We start from the raw sequence: 17529 nt of genomic DNA on the forward strand, positions 1-17529 counted from the left end.
GATTATCTTCACCAAGGACCATACTTCTTCGTCTTTCTTCCCAAGCACATAATGAAAATGAATTTTCATCTTCTTAAACTCATCCTTATCCTTATAACTTTCTACAAGCTTGAACTAAGGAAAGACAATTAACAAATAATTAACTAGGAAATCTAGTTGATTGAACTCCGTATCTTCAATATGATAAATCTTCATTGGCTTCACAATAAAGCCCTCTTCTTCACTAAAAGTTATGCTTTGAATTTTTAATAGCACCAAACTCTGTTAGGATCGCCTTTGTTGAGTCATGGTGGATCATCCGCCCTTTGGCTCATAATACTATTCATGCAACAACCGAGAGGTTTCCATCACTAATCACCAATAGGAAAGAGTAGGAAAAATATATGTAATTGAATGAACATTTAGATTCACAATTCAAACAAAGATAAGATTTACAATAACACACGATGTAAATAAGATTTCGATTGCATTAACGAGTAAATCATAACAATTCGATAAAACGTAAAGAACAATCTGCAAACTCTTACCTATTCTTCTATCTAATATTCCTACATATAGGCATTGCATGAATAAAATAAAGTCATCTCAAGTCAACAGCTAGGACACGAACTTAAGGAAAAAAATGTGCGAGATCACAACTTAACTCACACAAAGTAAAGACATGGAAAATAGAACAATACAAGTTGACACAAAAAAAAATTACAAACTCTACAATATCCCCTTTTGTTTCAATTTGCTTCGATTGTCTTTACTTCAGGTCTTCGTGGAATCAAACATTTTTGGCATTGTATTCAACAAAACAGAATGAACCCCGATCCACCACTTGATTATATCTTAAACTCATTTCAAATGATCAGAAGAATTTTTCTTGAACTTCTCAGCATTTGAAAAGATTTTATTTAAAGCCATTAAAGAATACAAGTGCTTATCAATCAAATAAAACATACACTTCTTCGGAACTTCATTTTCTTTCACTTTCAATACCCCCCCCCCCCCAAGTTTTCATTCTCAATGAACCTAGCCTTCATAGAATCAAGATATTCAAGAGTATCCATTGTTTTCATGATAGGATTTCTATTCAAAACAGATGATATTTCAACATCCATCTTTGTGATTTCAACTATATACGCTTTTATCAACATCTTCCTATGTGAACAAATGAGTTCATACTTTACAGACATTTAAAAAGTTGGAAAAGATATGGGGGTATGAACTCACCTTATGTGGGTGATTCAATTGAAGATTTGAGTAAGGATGATAAGTTCCACAAATAAAGTCCCAAGGCAAAAACGGGTCCAAAGGAGTGCTAGAAGCAAGTTAGGAGGTTGAAAGGGTGTTTACGGTTGGGCTTGAGGTGTTCATGGCCCAATTGAAGAAAACTTAAAGATCTTGGTGTTTTGGCAAGTTTTTGAAGATCCTAGGAAGCTCCTAAGGATTATCAAGGAAAAAGGGTGTTTAAGAGTGAAAGATGGTGTTCTTGAGGATGATAATTGAGACAGAATGGGTTGTTTGCGGCCAAGAGAAGAGAAAATGAAGATCAAACACTTATATATATCGAAGTGATTGCCGCCGAGGAGTTCACGGCCGTGAACCAAGGGTTCACAGTCTGAGGGTTGATCACGGTCCGACAATCTTCATGGCTTCACAGGTTCACGACTTGGTGGTTCTTGGTCCGAAGTTCTTGGCTTCTTTCAGGCTGCGAAGCTTTGTTGGTCAATGTGAAGGATCTCTATTCCTAAGCCTTTTTCCCTTCCAAACTATAACATACTTAGATACAAGGCTTCAAATCTTGTAAACCAATAATCCACCTAATTTAAGATAGATGGAAGAAATAAGTTTGACCATGGTTGACTTTTAAGAACAAATATTTTCGGGTTGTGACATCATCCCCCCATTAGAGAGAATTTCATCCCGAAATTAGCTTTCTCAATAGTACTCTTGGGGTCGTGCTTCTCTGAACGTTAGAATACCCTCTCGTAGGCCTGGGCAACTTTGGCCTGATGTTCATGATAGGATTCATACATGGTATATCTATCAATACATTGTGTATACAAGTCATATATAATTAAGATTGGTAAGATGATCGGATGTGCGACTCTGCCCCAGGACCACAACCAGACAAAGAACACGAGATAGGGCAGAATCACACATTCTCAGTCCGCAAAATCTTGATTATATACTACTCTCACATATATATTTAGTAATGATAGGTTAACTATATTCGTCCTTAGCCTCTGTGCTCGAACATGACCTGCTGGATGAGTGGTAGTTCTGGTAGGTTTGCTGAGTATACATCGGCAAGGTTTCGAAGGGCAAGGTACTCCTCACATGAGTACTTCGGGGTTAAGGACATGAGGGAGACGATTCTAAGGTCGGGGTCAGGCTGTCGTTACGAATGACGAGGGTTTCGTTAATCGGTCGGTTAAGGCGATGGAATTTCGAAACACATGAATTTGGTATGGTGAGGACCACGCCAATCTATGAAGAATGATGGCGACATATTTTTTTATCGAAACAAATGTTAGGCCAATTTGAAAGAAACGTTTGTTATACGTTGGTGTATCCCGACTGTACTCGACAAAGTATTATGTGAAGACTTTCTAGTGCTTTTAGTTTTCTCATTGATATTACCACTGCCACAAATCGTACCGCGATAAGCGACTACTAGCAGTGAAAATGCTTTGATAACTAGTGTCGATACCTTATATTACGATCCTCCTCGGTACTTCTATGATCACTTGGCATATACAAGTTATGTATAATTTAGATGAATAAGAAGGTCGACTGAGTGACTCTGCCATAAATCCAAAACCAGACAAGGAACGGGAAATAAGGCGGAATGACTCACTCTAGGCCTCCAGAATCTTAGTTATGCATAAACTTGATGTACACACTTATCCATCATAACTCACCTGCACAAATCTTTAGTTCTCTTATGAATGTTGTGACTTGTTCAGACGAGTTAATAATTTATAATTACTTTTAAAACTTTCCCCAAGTTTAAATATTAATGTTAATATAAACTTAAATCTTTTAAATAAATTTTTAATTAGAAGACGTATTGTTGTTCACTGGTGGTTCTGGGGCAGCTTCTCCTGTAGTGATCATCAGAATTCGTCCATCCGCACCTGAGTTCTTCGTAATCGGGTAGTCCCTCTTGTAGTGCCCAGTCTCGCCACAGCCATAACAGGCCTAGTTTACTTCTACTCCTACGACTTGGGATATTAATTGTGTCGGCACCCTGCAGAAACGAGCAGTGTGCCCCTTCCTGCGGCAATCCATGCACTGCATTTCCCGGCATACTCCAGTGTGGTGGTAGTTACACTTACCACACTTCGGGTTCTTCTGTTGTTCTCTCCTTTCGCATGTTCCCCGACTTTCGTTTATAGCCCCTCCTTTTGATGGCTCGAGAACGGCGACCACCACACCATAACGAACTCCATGTTCAATGAGTCGTTGGGCCAAGCGTTCGGCGCTATCGAAGGTAGTTGGATAAATAAGCCCCATATGTACCTTTCTATCTTCTTACTCTCCGGGGTAACCATCCCGGGGCATAGTGTTGCCAGGTCGCTAAACCTGTCAGTATAGGTTACTATATCTAAGCCAGCCATGCTATGATCCCATAGCTCTTTCTCCAGCTTTTGAATTTCACCTCTGGGGTAGTATTCTTCCTTCATCATTTCTTTCAGGTTCTCCCAACCCATCGAGTTAGCCACTGATAGGGTCAGTGACTTAACATGGCTATTCCACCCTGTTAGGGCTCTGTCGGAGAAGGTGCAGGCAGCAAACTTCACTTTGCTCCCTTCTGGCCACAGATAGATTTCAAAAACTGAATCTGTTTTCTCGAACCACCGCATTAGAGGGATGAATCCCCTAATTCCATTAAAGGATTTAGGTTTGCAGTTCATGAAGTCCTTGTACGAACACCCTCGTGGGTGTCCACGGGTAAATCTGGGGTTAGATAGGTGGTTACCGCTACCAGATCCACTGGTACCTTGCACGGATCTCAGCTATGGCAGCCATTGTTGCGATTGTTACCATTGCTTGGAAAGCAGCAGGATTGGGTTGTGGTGGTGGGTTCTCTGTTGCTTTTATGACTACGCGCCTTGCAGGTCTACCGCGAGGCATCTTTTGATAAAATGAATACAAGATGAAACGGTGATAAGTCTATAGCAATGGTTATAAGTCGAATGCTAGCTGGCTAAGTTATCCTAGTTCTGAGTGTATCCGTTTCTAACTCTCATAAGGTTCTGAAAAACAATTCATAATGGGAGTCTATATAAAATAAACTTTATGAATTAGTAGCGACTACTCTCGAATGAGTCTCTATGAATTTGAATGACTGACACAAGTTGTTACGAAAGATGAAATAATCCTATCACATAGTGTGAGTAGTGTATTCACTAGCTCACTAAGTCATTTTAGATTACTATTTATTAGTGTGATGTATAGGACGTTTGGTTTCTTTGATTGATCCCTCCTTGGAAAACTCGTCACGAATCTCTTCTTGTTCCTCCTTGACTCTTCTGATGTCGGCTATCATGGAGTGGTTACATCTATCTAGGTTTCTCTTATGAATGTTGTGACTTGTTCAGACGGGTTAATAATTTATAATTACTTTTAAAATTTTCCCCAAGTTTTAATATTAATATTAATATAAACTAAAATCTTTTAAAGAAATTTTTATTTAGAAGACGTACCGTTGTTCGTTGGTGGTTCCGGGGCAGCTTCTCCTATAGTGATCTTCAGAAAATTCATAATAGGGCAGTCCCTCTTGTAGTACGCGGTCTCACCATAGCCATAGCAGGCCTGGTTTAATTCTACTCCTAGGACTTGGGAGATTGGTTGTGCCAGCGCCCTGCAGAAACGAGCAGTGTGCCCCTTCCTGAGGCAATTCATGCACTGCATTTCCCGACATACTCCGGTGTGGTGGTAGTTACACTTACCAAACTTCAGGAGAGTTCCATCATATCGAGCGACAAGTGCTGGAGTGGCAGGTGTTGTGGTGGCGTGTACAGTAACCACTTGTTGCTCCTGCGGGAGTTCCTATGTTGTTCGCTCCTTCTTCTTGTTCCCCAACTTTCGTTTATAGTCCCCTTCCTTTGATGGCTCGGGAACAGGGACCACCAGGCCATGGCGGACTCCATGTTCAATGAGTCGTTGGGCCAGGCGTTTGGCGCTATCGAAGGTACTTGGACTAGAAGATAGTGTTGGATAAGGTTTCTAAGTCCATATCTATTTCAGGTATGTACTTGACCCGGTTGACATGGTCCATTTGGGTTGCATGACATCATGCATTTGGATAGACTAAAATGAGAGAAATAACACTTATGGTTTATTAATATATTATGAGTTCTAATATATTAATAATATTATTTAATTAGTATTGATCAAGAATTAATCTAGGATTAATTAAGTGATCAAAAGATAACTAATTAAATATATGGGTTGATTATGTAAATCATCCATAACTTGTATAGTGGGCTAAAGGCTCCATGGAATATCAAGTTGGGCTAACACCTATAGGATTCTCCATGGAGTTTAAACCCATGGGTCATGGAAATGAAGAGCCTTGTTACATTAGGGTTTACATGGTGCAACCCTAATTGTAACACACTATATAAAGAGCATCATACTCCCCATTTTCGGTGACACTAGCTATACAAGAAGGCAAGGCCGAAAATAAAAGTGTTCTTATTTCTCTCAATTTTACTCCAAAAGCATTTGGTGTTGTGTGAAGCATTTGAGGCAACACACTTAGGGTGCTAGGCTCTCAAGGTTTTCAAGGAATCAAATCATCAACAAGGTATGTTATTCTATCCATCTGTTAAGTTAAAAAGTTCCCTATGTATGCTAGATAGGAATATGAGCCTTGGAAATCATATTTTGCATGAATATTAGACAAACATAGATCCAAGGTTATTAGGGTTGCATGTACACTTAGGAGTGTTAGAATGCTCATAACCCAATAGTGGTATCAAAGCCTTGACTTGTTTGTTTGTTATTTGTGCAAAATCATGTTCAAAATTGAAATTGGTTGTTGTCTGGACAGTGGACTCGCCGAGTTCATGGGGGGACTCGACGATTCCGAAGAAAAATCCATCCTACTCGTCGAGTAGGTTCATGCACTCGACGAGTAGGAGGCTCTGACAGCCGTTTTTCGACTTTTGCTTTTGGAAATGGACTAGAAACATTACCCTAAACTGTTTTGGTGTTTTAAAACTTGTTTTAATTATTGTAATGGTTGTTCTAATCCATTTACAATGGCTAATATCAAAATTCCATGATTTTATGTGTACTTGAAGTTTTGATATTCATATTCATGTTCTTATGAGATTAGATGATCATAGGAGTTATTTGTACCTTCTTGTTAGTTTTAATTCTTGATCATTATGTGTTTAACTGGAATCCATAATTTGTCCTCAAGTTATACATTACCAAAAGTTTTTATCTTTTAAAGTTCACTAAAATCACATAGGTTACATAAAATGAAGAGTCACTCATTTTAATAAACCCATTAATCTCATAAGTTATGAATTGAAGAGTTTTGTAAAGTTACAAAAACTGCCCTCATCTTTTGGAACATGTAAAGTCATCATAAAACTATTGTTCCAACCCTTAGAATTTTAAAAGTTAAAATTCAACCCTTATACTTTATAATATTATAAGTTTATATATATATATATATATATATATGTATGTATGTATAAGATCAAGTCGTCTTACCATTAGTAGGCCTCATTCACAAAGCCGGTCTATAAGGGGGGTATAAGGTTGTTTCCTATAAAATGACAGCTTAATGGGTGCCCTAAGCAACCCTAATTTGGATGCTTGACTGGTGGAGGGTCGTTAGCCGAACGGGTAGGACAAGGACTTATAAAATTCTCATTAAAAGTATAATGATTATTATAAAGTAACTAAAAGTTTTATTAAATTCCTAATCTTAGTTACTTTAGGAAAATGTGAATAAGGTGCTATCCCATGAAATTACACTTTGCACTTTGTCAAAGTCGTTAGTGGAGCATGTGTGGTTAACCGGCACACTAACCTGGACTTAACAAGGTACGTAAAGGGTGACTTAAGGTTTATCATAGGTTCATAGAGCGTGTGTGGTTAACCGGCACATTAATTGAGTGATAAACATTACGGGTACCAAGTAATTTGCATGGTTACTTCACACATCGTTTTGTGATCCTCGGTATCTCAGTCACAAAACTTGGAGGGCACATTCGAGATTGAAACATGCCTTTGAAAAGTTCATTGAATCTAAAAAAAATCTAGGAATTTCTAAAGACCAATTAAAAACCTAATAGTTTATATTGTTGGATTAGTGTCTAAGTCCATAACTATTTTGGTATGTACTTGACCCGATGGTGCATGGTCCTTTTGGGTTGCCTTCATCAAAGCAACTTGATAGGATGGATTATGGAGAGAAAGGATTAAATATGATTTATTAATATATTATGAGAATAATATCTTAAAGGATAAATCATATTGTTTAATTAATATTAGTCAAGAATTAATAAGAATTAAGTTTGTGGCTAAAAGAGATTAATTAAACTTAAGGGACTGGAATTGTAATTATAAGATAGTTGCAATTGGGCTATGGATTACCTTATAATATAAGGTTGGACGAATTCTATGGGGAAACCCATTAGAAATCGTCCAAGGCTTATTAAAAAGGGGTTCATGGGTTGCTTAGGGCCTAAGCATCCAAATTAGGGTTATCATAACTTGTTATGATAACCCTAATAGCCTCACTATTTAAAGAACCCTTAATCCCCAAAAACATGGTGAACTAATTAGTTAGGGTTTCCACACGTTTTGGGAAGCCTCCTTCTCTTCTCTTCTTCATCCTCTAGCTCTTGGTGTTTGTGAGCCATTAGAGGAGTGACATTTGTGACTCTAAGCTTTCTAACGTCAATACAAGAAGGATTTGAGATTGTTATTGCTACATAACAATCAAGGTATGATCTAAACCCTAATTCATATGTTATATTGATTATCATATATTAGATATAGGGTTGGAAGTCTTGGATGAATAGCATGTACAATAGAGAAACCTAGATCCAAGCATTAGGGTTTGTATGAGCACATAGGATGTTCTTATGGCTAAAACTCATCATATATTTCGTTTTTATGGTGGAAATTGGTGAATCATCATTCGCCTACCTTCACATATTCTATAGCTTGGACTACGACATCGCTCTTCCAAGTTATAAAATATTGTGTTGGGTCCTAGCCTTAATATTTAAAATTGGGTGTTATATTAAGGATTTTAATCATCTAACTTGGATTTCTCCCATTGTAGATGTCTGGTTTAGACAAAAATGATCTTCCTAAATCTTATGAAACAAGCTTTCCTAATGAAGATGACTTCCTGAGTTTGGCTCATGGAAATCATACTTCTCTTCCTCCTCCTCCTCTAATTGTTCTCCCTGACCCACAAGCTCAAAGGCTTGAAAAATTCAAGGTCACTCAAGCCCTACTAGCAATGAAACATGAAGATGGAAGACCGATGTGCACTCATGTCTTAGGAATGAAGGCACACATTGAAAGGTTAAGAATGTTGGGTGTCATTGTCCCAAGGAAGTTGGCTATTGACTGGGTCCTTCAGTCACTCCTGAGTCATATAGTAAGTTTATTAAAGACTACTATGTGACAGATCTCGACATGACCCTAATAAATCTTTCTTATTTGCTTATTGTTGCTGAATCAGAAATGCTTTAGTGCAATAGTCAAGAAAATATGGGTGGAAGGTCTACTTTTCAAACTTTCATGGACATGGACAATAGTAACATTGGAAGTCCAGAAATGCTTTCTCTTCCCAATGGAAAGGGATCAGCCTTGGTCAACCCGGTTGACCGGAAGGTAAAGAGAAAGTTTAAGTCTGGAATAACCTGTTGTACCATTCCCGAAGAGTCTATATGTTTTCATTGTGAAGGAAAAGGGCATTGGACGCGAAAACGCCCTAGCTACCTGAAGGATCTGGATGAAAAGAAGAATCAAAAAGTTTGACTCTGATTCAGGTAAGTCCACTATCTAATTCTGTTAAGTTCCTAATTATTGATTGTTATGACATGATGTGACTAAGTTACATTTTGATGTTTGACAGGATCAAGCAAAGGGAAGGAAACTTAAAGTAAAGTATGCTGAATTTGATCGCGAAGATGGATTTCTATCGCATGGTTGAAGATCAGATTTTTGAGCTACTACCTAGGGGTTAGGATAGATTGCTAGAAAAACATGTAATAGCATAGTTTTTTTTTTTTCATTTCAAGTTTCATTGTAAGGAAAAGTTTTTCCGCATCTTTATAAATAAATAAAAATTTGATTTTATTTTAGTTTATATCTCCTTGCAATGACTTTAAATGAAAATTGATCTTTATATGTTTCTAGCAATAATGGAAATGTGAATTTGATTCTTTTCGTTTGTGGTAGGGTCTAAATTTATCAAATAAGGTAAGCTTCTCATCACCCAAGTTTTCAGTTGGAAAAAAACATGGAATCATACAAGTTGTATAGTATGATGAATGAGAACTTTCAACTTTGGAAAAATTAAGACTAGTTACTTGTTCACATGTATATGTGAGTCAAGTGAAGGACTAAGGGACCGAGTACACATTCGTATGCACTAATCAAGGTCCACCACAAAAGGTTGATAAGACTATTCGTCATGATTTACTAAGGTTTAGTAAATATGGTTATACTTACAAGGTTAAGTATAATGCTGAAACATTGGAAAAAAATTCAGTGTATGGTAGGATGGATGAGAAGAATCAAATTAGGCAAAAGGATAAAAGTTTCTCAAATTTGAAAAGATGGGAGAGTACTTAAGTATCATGTTACGTGTTCATCTTAATGATTAAGAAACCACGTCACAATTGGTCCTCTAAAGACATCTTGGTTCATTCATATGGCAAAGAAAAGGTATCAAGAATTGCTGAAATGGTTAAATCAAGAAGATGAGTCAAACTTCGTTCCAAAACAATTCTTAGTCATACTCCAAGATTGTAACTTGAGTGACATATCTTAAAGAAATGTCTATAACACTAGTCAAATGTAAGAGTAAAGTGTGTCCCACTCTTGTACATTTGAAATTGGTAAGTTGTGATGTTTTGGATAAAACAGAGACCAACTAAAGGCCAATTGTGTGAAGTGTTTGTCTTGATAGATAATCCGCACTATCACTATAAAATTTGGCAAGTGAATCTTATATGTCAAGAGGGCAGTGGGAGTCTTAAAGATCTTGGAAATACTTCCAGATCTAATCAAGAAGGAAAAACCTATAGTTTATCACTAGCACACGACATGAGGTTTATAGCCTATCGTGTTGACATATTCCTATTTCTGTGCCCATTCCAGTTAAAGTTGGCTTTGCATATGAGTTCTGAGAGTTCTCAACTGGTTGCATAACAACTTGGAAGCAATGGCAGGCCCTTAAGCTGCCAGGTGGCAAGAACTTAAGACAACACAAGTTCAATCCATAAGAGTATGGATTTGTCACTAACCTTGTCTTGTGATTGTGGTTTTGACAAAATTCACATGGATAGGAACACATACACCATAAAATCTAAGTGTCATAAGGTTTCTCTCCGATTCATGAAAATGATGGTGATGAAACACTTTCACTAAGTAGATTTAAACTAGATAGCAATTGTGACATTTGCATTTTCAAAGTCGTTAGTAGAGCATGTGTAGTTAACCTGCACACTAACATGGACTTGTAAGAAATGTCAAAGATCTAAACAATTGCAATTATGATTACGGCATCCATTTTCATAGTTCTAAAATTGTATAGACACACATGTGTGCTATCTAATGAAAGGTGTATGATTTTGATAAAGTTGTATCAAAGCATCTCGTATTAGAAATATGAACTTTGGTAAGAAGGTCAATAAAGTATTTATTTCTAGAAGTCCAGTAGATTTCTGAGTACATGTCAAAGCTAGTGGGAGCATAAGGATCATGCTAATAATCATCATGCAAGTGGGAGCATGATAATTATAATAAGTGTTGCAAGTTAGCAATGTTAATTATAGAAAACAACAGATTTCAATTGGGAAAAAAGTTGTTTTGCTATAATTAAGGGAGATGAAATTATACTTCACTTCAATTCTAAAAGCTTAGATTGAGGTTTTAATCATATTTAGTCAATGATATGTATATGAATTTCATGTTAGAATGGCTCAACATAAGGAAATTCTATATATGGGTCTATTATTTGGAGTTTTTTACAAAAGTCTTGCACTTAGAAAAAAATAATTACCAAGTGACGGTACTTTCAAAGATATTTACATATTAATTGCACTTCAATTAAAAAAGAAAAAAAAATATTAACCACTCCTTTCCTCACGTGTTATTCTCTCTCACCGTTTCTCACGCGCTTCTTCCTCACGGTTTCTCTTCCATTGCCGGTGATATCTTCTTATCAACGACCACCTTCTCACGCCTGCATCACCCATAAGATTTACATTTTTAATGAGTCCCTGAATTTATTTTTATGTTCTTCGACTTAGTCAAGATTTTTTATTGAATTTTTTTTTGTCATGCTGATGACCTTTCTAAGACTAAAAATAGATGTTTTGAAAATTGTTTTATGTTTTTTGATTGGTTTTTTTATGATTTTATCTTGTGCACATGACATGTTTGATTATTGGTTGCTTTTATAGAGTTTGTTCTTGTGAAGCATGTGGAATTTTCAGATTTTTGTACACAATAGAATTCCCCCCTTGCACAAGATTTTTGTTTTTGGTCCGAGCCATTTGTACGATGGTTGCTTCCAGATTCAAGTTTTCCTTGCTACTGATTTGAAATGATGTTTGATCAAGTGGGATATATTAAAATACTTTTAGAGTTTTATGTTAAATGTACATACCCCCACACTAAATGAATGAAAACAGAGGACAAAGTCATTACCAGATCTTTGAAGTTCTAAAAAAAATTATGTATAGTTAGTTGTGAGCACAACCCGCCAATACATAATAGCTTTGAGAAACTTGCATCAACAAGTATAAAACCTGATACATTCGACTAGAAATGATACAGTATAATTTCAGTATTCTAAATAAAAAAAATATTAACATGATTATACAACGACCATTTAATTTATTCATGATTTTTCATAAAAAAAATTCTAAAGTTAGTTGTTTTTTATAATTTTATTTTTGTGAAAATAATAATCGATCATAGACTACATATTAAATGATTGAAATAAATGGAAATTGTCAAAAAAAAAATATAGTATTTTGGTAATTAAATTTGAGACCATCGTATTTTGGTAAATATTTTTAAAAAAGACTATGTCCAAGTAGAAAACTCCTATTATTTGCATTCTAAAATTTGATTATGATTACGGCATCCCTTTTTATAATCTGAATTATTAGAACTTGACAGATAGAAATAGAAATATTGTAGCAAAAGACTGGTCTAGTATCATGTCTTTATGTGAGTCATCATGAATCGTGTCCCATATGCTTCGGATATAGGATCGATTGCATGTGCTATAATATTCATCTTTTCTAAACTTTTCAAATGCTCAGGGCATTAAGAAGGGAAATGTCTAAAATTTGATATGACTAAAATTATTAAGCAATTGTCGAGGACAATCTAAGCTTTACCAAAGATTGGTTGCTCAAGGACAATTGGAAGTATAATGTTAAATTTTTGCAAGGACCTAAATGACATATTCTGAAAGGAGGTAACTCTTGTTCATAAGTGATTGTCAAAAGGGGAATATGGAGTTGTCTCCATAGATGGAAGTTATCTGGGTAGATTAGAAAACTTAATGCAAGGAAGATGCTCAGAACAGTGTACTTTGAGACTTTGTTTCCATGGAATTGATCTCCATTGGAATACCCTGTAATGACTGGTGACAAGTCTTTGTGACTTTGTACATTACAAGAGGGTAGTGCATATAAGTTTAAAAATCTAATAAATGATAGGAATTTGGAATTCTTACATTTTGCGATAAAGATTCAGGAGTGTGAAATTAGAATCATTGAAATTATGTTCAATTGGTTTATTTCACAGAGTAAGGATCATAGATAAACATACAATGTATACTTGGTGTATGACTAAGCTATTGTTTGAAAAATGTAGTCACCATGCTTGGAGCATGAGACAACTAATGTTTTAATTCAAGTATAAAGTTGATAAAACTCAAAACAATGAATAATGAGTAATCAATATAGTGATAAATAAAAGGTGTTCTATTTATATTCATAGGGTTTGATACCATATTAGATTCATTTATTCTTGTGTTTCACTTTGCATGTTTTGACTTCCAGAATAACTAAGTCACTCTTCCTGAATGACTAAGTTATTCAAACCATCCACAGTTGCTCATATGTTGGAAGTAGATATGAATCAAGACTGCCATGGGTTGAATTGTAGAGGTCTAAGATGTTGGACAAGGTGGTGCTACAACACTCATGAGTGCTCATAAGGTCTGAGTATTGGATTCAACCCATGCTCACTGGTATCACTTCATGGAATTTATCTCAAGTGATCGTGAGACGGTAATATCGTATAAGTCTTCAAACCTAGAGATATGATTTGTTGCCTATGAGTTGGTTATGCATTGATTGTACAAAAACGCATTGGTAACTCGATGTTATAAAACGTACCTTTGTGTATGATTCAATAAGTAGTAGAATAAGCATATGAGTCAAAGTTTATATGTTCCTTCTTGGATTAGAAGTGATATTTGGGCCCCTCGATGATTTTGTTTTGACCTATGTACCGAGCCCGGTCAGAACCTAATTGATGTGTTCAATTTAGTTCTATGTCAAACAAATCGGAAATCGGGAAACAAACTGCTGGACAATAAGTAAGACATTGTACCATGTATTTGTCCGGGTGATATCTAGAACAAAGGATTATATGATCACTTATCTTAAATGGCGTATCATCATCTTCTCAGTTCCGAGAGACCTTGAAAGAGCTACGATTGCTAATCGGTTCCTGAAGTCATATTTTCAATTATAGTTATTAGACTTATCCAAGTGGGAGACTGTTAGATAAGGTGTCTAAGTCCATAACTATTTCTGGTATGTACTTGACCCGGTTGGCATGGTCCATTTGGGTTGCATGGCATCATGCATTTGGATAGACTAAAATGAGAGAAATAACACTTATGGTTTATTAATATATTATAAGTTCTAATATATTAATAATATTATTTAATTAGTATTGACCAAGAATTAATCTAGGATTAATTAAGTGATAAAAAGATAACTAATTAAATATATGGGTTGATTATGTAAATCATCCATAACTTGTATAGTGGGCTAAAGGCTCCATGGATTATCAAGTTGGGCTAACACCCATAGGATGCTCCATGGGTGCTCCATGTAGTTTAAACCCATGGGTCATGGAAATAAAGAGCCATGTTACATTAGGGTTTACATGGTGCAACCCTAATTGTAACACACTATATAAAGAGCATCATACTCCCCATTTTCGGTGACACTATCTATACAAGAGGGCAAGGCCAAAAGTAAAAGTGTTCTTATTTCTCTCAAGTTTATTCCAAAAGCATTTGGTGTTGTGTGAATAATTTGAGGCAACACACTTAGGGTGCTAGGCTCTCAAGGTTTTCAAGGAATCAAAAAGTTCCCCATGTATGCTAGATAGGATTATGAGCCTTGGAAATCAAATTTTGCATGAATTTTAGACAAACATAGATCCAAGGTTTATTAGGGTTGCATGTACACATAGGAGTGTTAGAATGCTCATAACCCAACAGATAGTACATCTCCCTGAATCAGGGTAGATAAGCCCCATATGTACCTTTCTATCTTCATACACTCCGGGGTAACCATCCCGGGGCATAGTGCTGCCAGGTCGCTAAACCTGTCAGTATAGGTTACTATATCTAAGCCAGCCGTGGTATGATCCCATAGCTCTTGCTCCAGCTTTTGAATTTCACCTCTGGGGCAGTATTCTTCCTTCATCATTTCTTTCAGGTTCTCCTAACCTATCGAGTTATCCACTGATAGGGTCAGTGACTTAACATGGTTATTCCACCATGTTAGGGCTCTGTCGGAGAAGGTGCAGGCAACAAACTTCACTTTGCTCCCTTTTAGGCACAGACAGATTTCAAAAACTAAATCTGTTTTCTTGAACCACCACATTAGAGCGATGACTCCTCCAATTCAACTAAAGGATTTAGGTTTGCAGTTCATGAAGTCCTTATATAAACACCCCCGTGGGTGTCCATGGGTAACTCCAGGGTTAGATTGGTGGGTACCATTACCTGATCCACTGGTACCACTTGCGTGGATATGATCTATGGGAGTCGTTGTTGCGGCTGTTACCACTGCTTGGAAACAAGCAGGATCGGACTGTGTTGATGGGTTCTCTGTTGTGTTATTGACTACGCGCCTTGCAGGTCTACCGCGAGGCATCTTTTGCTAAAATGAATACAAGATGAAACAGTGATAAGTATGTAGCAATGGTTATAAGTTGAATGCTGACTAGCTAAGCTATCCTAGTTCTGAGTGTATCCGGTTCTGACTCTCATAAGGTTCTGAAAAACAATTCATAATCGGAGTCTATATAAAATAAACTTTATGAATTAGTAGCGACTACTTTCGAAAGAATCTCTATGAATTTGAATGACTGACACAAGTTGTTACGAAAGATGAAATAATCCTAACACATAGTGTAAGTAGTGTATTCACTAGCTCACTAAGTCATTTTAGGTTATTATTTATTAGTGTGACGCATAGGACGTTTGGTTTCTTCGGTTGATCCCTCCTTGGAAAACTCGTCACGAATCTCTTCTTGTTCCTCCTTGACTCTTCTGTTGTCGGCTATGATGGAGTGGTTACATATATCTAGGTTTGTCGTGCGAGAATGGGAGTGTCTAAAGAATCTATGTGATTAAGTGGGATATTATGGGGTGATCCTTACCGGGTCCTCCTATAATTATTCAGCATATACAAGTTGTATATAATTTAAGATTTAATAGACCTTCAAATAAGTGACCCTACTCTAAAACCACAACCAAACAAGGAATAGGAAATAGAGCATAAATCACAAATTCTAAGTATATAAAATCTCAATTATATAGAACCTTGGAAGTATACACTCCAGAATTATAGACCTATCAGTAAAGGTATTTTTAATTTTCACATATGTTATTTAGAGTGGCTAAAATACTCCTATAGTATTTTAATGGTATGAACTTGGTAAGTTATACACTTGTTGTGATCTTATAGTATCATAAAATACTCTTATAGTATTTTAACTATTGTGTTCTATTCTAGAAATCCTTTGTACATATTGTTAGGTAAGTTTTAAGTCTGTTGCAACACGACATCACTCCCAAACACATGTTGGTCATATCTCAAATAAATATAGTTGATCTAGCTGTATTGATCCTAGATATGATTACATAACTGTCTAGGTTTGATCGCAGTGTCAAACCTTTAAAGACTTTTGTTTTTTTGTCCTTGTGATACTTGTTCGAGTATGTATATATGTATGCAGGTATGTATAGTTTTATTAAATATTGTTATATTTTAAAAATATACTTTTAGTCAGAGCACTTCGGCCCCATTGTATTTATAATTATATATCTTTTATAGGTTGATATACTTAGTTCACTATAAACAATGCTCTGATACCAATCTGTCACACCCCCAAATAGGAACGATGGAAACGTTCGAGGGTGGAGGACATCATGCTTAGTATCACAACACAAGTATCATAGTAATCAAAGTAACAAACAACCATTGCATTAATATTAAAGTGTTTACATGTACTTGATTCACAAAAGATTGACTCCAAAAGTAAATAACAAAACAAAGACATGAAGCTACTATGCTCAATCTTCTGAATCCTTGAGTGTCTACCTATCTACTAGTTTCCTAAGAATATAAGTTATTTTGATAGAGTATATCGGCATTTAAGCTGGTGAGTTCATAAGCATTTTTGTTACAAAAATTATACTTTATGTTCTTTTAGAAAAGCTTGTCTTTTCCTCTAGAAAATCCAATATTTTCTGATGTGATGAATGATAAGTAAAAATGACTCTACAATTCCTTCTATGTGTACTAAATAGATATAAGTTATATACAATTTAGAGTAAAAAGACAATCGATTGTGTGAATCCGCCCTAAGCCCACAACCAAACAAGGAATAGGAAATGAGGCGGAAGTCACACATTCCATTATTTGTTAGATCTTCACTATATACAACCCTGGCGTATTCATTTGGTACTTACGGAGTTAAATGTAATAGTTCTTTTATATTTGAAGAAAACGTTCCTTAAGGAAATCATATATTTCCTTTAGTAAAAATGGATACCATAATAGTTCCTTCTATAATCACTGAGTTTATACAACCTATATATAATCTAATATCGAATGGACAGTTAAATCTGTGAATCTGACCTAAGCCCACAACCAAACAAGAAACAGGAAGTGAGGCAGAAGTCACACATTCCACTACCTATCGAATATTAATTATATATAACACTGATGTATAACCTCATGTATTATAGAATTTACCATTTAAGGT

Source organism: Lactuca sativa, chromosome 4, assembly GCF_002870075.4.
Source record: "Lactuca sativa cultivar Salinas chromosome 4, Lsat_Salinas_v11, whole genome shotgun sequence".
Lineage (NCBI taxonomy): Eukaryota > Viridiplantae > Streptophyta > Magnoliopsida > Asterales > Asteraceae > Lactuca > Lactuca sativa.